Raw genomic sequence first — 5,440 nt, forward strand, 5'->3', positions numbered from 1 at the left:
AGCTCTGGCAGCATCTGTGAAGAAAAAAAAAACAGAGTTAACGTTTCAGGTCCAGTGACCAGAAAGACTCGTTAACTCTGATTTATCCTTCACAGATGCTGCCAGAGCTGCTGAGCTTGTCCAGCAACTTCTGGTTTTGTTCCTGATTTACAGCATCTGCAGTTATTTCGGTTTTTATCAAGTGAAAAGGATATGTGTGCTCTACGTTCATCCTCCTGACATAACTGCACAATCAATGGGACTCAATCGCAGAGTATTATGTGAGTTTGAATCTCAAATCAAAGTGTTTTTATTGAACAGACTGTGTAATAGGCCAGTGGGGAGTTCTGAGATTTAAATAGGTAACACAATGCATTTAGGGGGTTCCTTTTCCCAATTTTACTGTCTGTGTTTCCAACATGTGCTACAAAATTCTCCTTCACCCAGTCGATCACTTGCAAGTTGTTTTATGTGATAACAGACCCAGAAACTGCTGCAGAGGTTGAGATGACTGTGGAGAGAAGAGACCAGTCATGAAACAAAGAAATATCACCTGCCTCACTATTGGCTTGACTGAAGCATTTCTGGGTGTATTCAGGATCTGGAATCAGGAATTGTGCGAATGAAGCTACCAACTCTAGGCTGGTGAGATGTGAGAATGTGTAAACCACATTGCAGACGAAATCATCGCTCTCCAAAAGTTCCATCATGAACCCAGACAGGGACTGGAAGGTTTGCAGGTTGTACTGGATCAGATCTTCAAATCCAAACACAAGCTTCTTCTCAGAGACTCCTGTGAAGGCCATCTCACCAAGCTTCAGTAACGCTTCACAGGGGTCTTCAGTCTCTTGGCCATGATTTTCCAGAATGTTATAAATATAGTAGGAATATAGCTGGATGATGGTCTTGGGAACTTGCTGCTGTTTCCTGTCTCTTCCTATGAAAAAGGGACCCAGTGACAGACTGAGGACCCAGCAGTTATGAAGGGTTATGGCACATGGTGTACAGGATCTCGTTCTCCTCCATGTGTTTGAAAACAGCTGCTGCCACTGTCTGATCCTCAAAAAATCTGTGGAAATATTCCTTCTGTTCATCACCAAGAAATCTCAGGGGTTCAGCTGAGACACTGATCTCAGCCTTTTTCAACAAATGGAATGCAGTGAGACGGCTGGCCACTCGCCCTGAACATCCTGGGAGCAGCTTGTGCTGGATTAAACTGTACATAATGTCTGACACTTCACACGAGGATTCAGGATCAGTGCACGTAAACTGTGATTCTATATTTGTTTGATTATGTTCACAACTGTTACTGTCCTTAAATTTGTCCAAACCATCAAATATAAACAGTAAACTCTCTGGGTTCTTTCAGAGCTCTCCCAGAGCATTCCCAAGGTAAGGACAGTGCTCCTGTACCAGGTTCTTCAGGTTTATTCTGCAGTTGATAACATTTAAATCTCAGTGTTTGGAAAACAAATTGAAATTGTGGGTATATTTACCTATTAGCCCAATGATGGACCAGCATTTGTACCATTGCTGTTTTTCCAATCTCTGGGATCCTGTTTGCTGATGCTGAAATTCTAGAATTCGACTGCCCAAAGAAATATTTCAGTTTCAGAGCAGTCTCCCAAGCTGGGAAACATTTCTTTGAAACAACTGCTCAATTCAGACTTTTTAAACTTGTCTTCAGAGATGTTTCTGTATCCAGTCTTCATGGTCTCTGCCTCTTACCAGCAGTTCATGTTTTACTATTTTCTGATCTCAAACAATAGCAACAACCATTAGCTCAGTGTATAAATCAAGCAATTGAAAAACGTTAAATTTGTCATAAATAGGATAGTGTTCACGCTCAGTATTTAAGTTTGTTCCTGGAGTATTTCCTTGAATTCCTGTTGGGCATCTTAAACTGGAACAGGCAAAAAATAAACTGCTCTTCGAAACTGTTTATGAATTACAGAAGTAACTTTTAAATATGACATTTTAATCCAGTGACATTCCAGGAAGAATGAACTCATCTTCTCAAAGCAGATGATTGTGGGACATTAACAAACAGTGAATGCGAAATTTGGTTGAGGAATTTGGTATAAATTTCATTCAGTGATGATACAAAATGATCAGTGTGTAATTCAGCCTCAGTACTACATCAATTCAAATAATTCTATTTCATTTTCGATAAGAGATGTTTTGTTTTTTCATATTATTCGAATACTTTTGCTGTCCTCAGCAATATGTGTGTCTGTATGTGTATGTCTCTGTGTGTTTATGATACGTGTGTGTCTCCAAATGTGTGTGACTCTCTGTGTGTATGTGTAAAGGTGTCTGTATGTGTGGGTATGTGTTTCAGTGTCTGCATACATTTGTGTATTTCTCTGTCTATGAGTGTTTCGTCCTCTGTATCTATATGTTTCTGTCTTTGTATCTGTGAGTAACATTCTATGTATGTCTGTAAGTATATGTATGAGGTCGTCTATATTAGCATATATATATTATTGTGAGTTTTTTTGGTTTTGTGTATCTGTGTACATCTTTATTGTCAATCTCAGTGTGTCCGTGTCTGGTTGTATCGAGGTAATAGTCTGTATCTATATCTGAGTGATTCTTTGTGTCTGTCGCTCTATGCAACAGGATCTTAATTGTTTTGGTGGTGAAGTATTGAACTGGGGTCAAACTCCTCTCTCTCTCTCTGTCTGCCCCTCTTATGTTTAAAATCATAATGTTCATGGTCGTGTTAATGTGTGCCTCTATGTCTGTGTGTGTTTGTGCATGCGTGTTTGTGCACCTCCTGCAATAATCGTTAGCTCAGTGTATCAATCAAGCAATTGAAAAACGTTAAATTTGTTTTAAATTGGATAGTGTTCATGCTCAGTATTTCAGTTTGTTCCTGAAGTGTTTCCTTGTATTCCTGTTGGACGTTGTAAAATGGAACAGGCAAAAAAAGTGCTCTTCAATGTTGTTTATGAATTAAAGAAGTAACTTTTAAATATGACATTTCATAAGACAGTCTCTGCCTGCAATGGGAGTGACTTTGTACTGAAGGAAGTTTGAATGAATTAATTAAAATGTGGTGGATCAAAGGCTTAAAGCGATATAAGTTTGAAGAGGCCTCCCTGGGCCACTGCACAAGCAGCAGATTTGCTTTGGGCAAGACATCAAAGCCTCTAAATCTCTCACATTGTACATTTGTTTCATTCTTTAAAGGATGCCTTTGGAGACACAGATCCATTTTGCACCATCCATTGCGATGTTGTCCCTGGGATATGAGGAGAAGGAAGTGAACATGCCCAGTGCTGGTCTCAGCCCCCTCGACCGTTGATTAATTTCTCGCTTAAAATTTGTGAGAGTGCATCAGAAAACGTTGTAAGCTGCAGAAAGTGCAATAAAATTCACCTCATGGAATGGTTTCCTTGGAGCTGCCTGAATACAACTGCGGTGCAACCTTTCTGTTTAATACGTTTAATGTGAGGAATACTGCTCAAAGACAAATCATTTCCACGTTACAGAGTGAGCACAGCATTTCTCCACATGAGCATTTTCCACAGTGAGGATCCTCAGTCCAAATGCAAACCTCTCCACACTGGGTTTGTGAGTGTGTGTGTGTGTGTGTGTGTGTGTGTGTGTGTGGATGGATGGTGCTGTCAATTTGGATTGTGCTAAAAGATGCTGTCCTTCCTTGCTCCCTCTTTGATTTAATCCTTGAGGGTTTTCACTCTCTACCATCATATGTCCAGTGGCTTGGGGCGGCCAGCAGAGGGAGGCATTGTATCATTTTAACACAGGGGAGCTTTGCTACCTTATTTTGGCTCTGCTCTTCATGACAGCAAATTTCTGGTGAGACTGCATTGGCATGGCAGCCCATTGCAATTGAGAAGTTTGATGCTGAAAAACAGGGAATTTAGCTATTTGTTATCAATTGTTTCGTGACTTGTTTCTCATAAAATCTTGTCATTGCCTGCCACAGTTTCCCACATCAAAACAGCTCATAGTTGGCTATTTGTGACAGTTGTATGGGGTCTGTGTAATTGGAACTGAGAAGTGAGACCATGCATTTAATAACAGAACATTTTCAGATTAACTATAATGTTATCAAAACCCTCCGAAGGATTTGATTTTGATGGAGACTTATGGAGGGTTCCCAGCTGATAGAATTTCTTCCTGGGTAATTCCTATTTCTCTGGACAATTCCTTTGGATTGTCAAACAATGGAGAATCCAAACATTCCCAGCTCAGCTCTCTTCCTGAACTGTGATAAGGACTCTTTTTCTAGATGGGTGGAATACACCCCACCTGCCTCGATGGGTACAGCTCCAACAAATATTCAAGAAGCTTGATACCATCCAGGACAAAGCAGCCCCACTTGATTGGCACCACATCCATAAGCACCCACTCCATCCACCACAGATGCTCAGTGGGATCAGTGTGTACTATCTACAATATGCAGAAATTCACGAAAGATCCTCAGACAGTGCGTCCCAAACCCACAACCACTTCCATCCAGAAGAACAAGGATAGCAGATTCATGGAAACACCAGCTCCTTCAAGTTCCCCTCTGATCCACTCACCATCCTGACTTGGAAATGTATCACTGTTCCTTCAGTGTCAATGGGTCAAAATCTTGGAATTCCCTCCTTAACAATAATGTACATCTTCAGCACATGGACTGCAGCAGTTCAAGAAGACAGCTTACTGACACCTTCTCAAGGGGCAATAGAAGGAAAATAAATCTGACTCAGCCAGTGATGTCATATTCCAGGTGTGAGCAAAGTAAATATGTTCTGAAATGCGAGCTTCACTGAAGAGTTTTCTTTTGTCATAACACAAGGAATTTATGCAACCAGGTATTTCACTGCATTACTGATCTTTGCTGTGAACTTAGACAATGTTGCTGCACAAATAAATGTGTTTGTGCAACAACTTAGATTCCACAGCATGTAATCAACTGCACCGAAATGATCTAGAAAAGGTGGGTAATTCTCAGAACGGATCCCTTGAATGACATAATATAAGAAACGTACAACATAGATTAACCACAGGAGGATGAAGCTCCCAGAGATGGTGAAGAGCAAAATCACAGACTTCCTTCTGCTATCCATCTGTGCGTCTGTGCAATTGCCTCTTTTGCTCTCACCCTTCAGCCTCTTCCGGACTCGACAAGTCACTAAAATGTGTCTGACTGTCATAGCATTAAGCAACAGAATTCACATGAATGGCATAAAGGGGTTAAAACTGTATCAAGCAAATGGGGCCACATACCAAATCTCAGTAAAATACCGTGACTTTGTTTTCCTGTAGAATGGCATAGTGTTGATGATCCTCAGAGGCTCATATTGAAAATAGAATAGGATGTTTTTCAAACAGAGTGCAAGTTGTGAGAGGGAGAGTGAGTAAATAGAGAAAATGAGAGACAGCGAGAGTGCAAGTTGTGAGAGGGAGAGTGAGTAAATAGAGAAAATGAGAGACAGCGTGA

At 40.7% G+C, this 5,440-nt stretch overlaps 1 pseudogene; it reads right to left on the reverse strand.

The window, feature by feature from the left end:
* Positions 1-278: 278 nt before the first annotated feature.
* The window catches only part of LOC132207403 (NACHT, LRR and PYD domains-containing protein 3-like), a 6,870-nt pseudogene continuing 1,708 nt past the window's right edge, over positions 279-5,440 (reverse strand).

Source organism: Stegostoma tigrinum, chromosome 46, assembly GCF_030684315.1.
Source record: "Stegostoma tigrinum isolate sSteTig4 chromosome 46, sSteTig4.hap1, whole genome shotgun sequence".
NCBI classification, from domain to species: domain Eukaryota; kingdom Metazoa; phylum Chordata; class Chondrichthyes; order Orectolobiformes; family Stegostomatidae; genus Stegostoma; species Stegostoma tigrinum.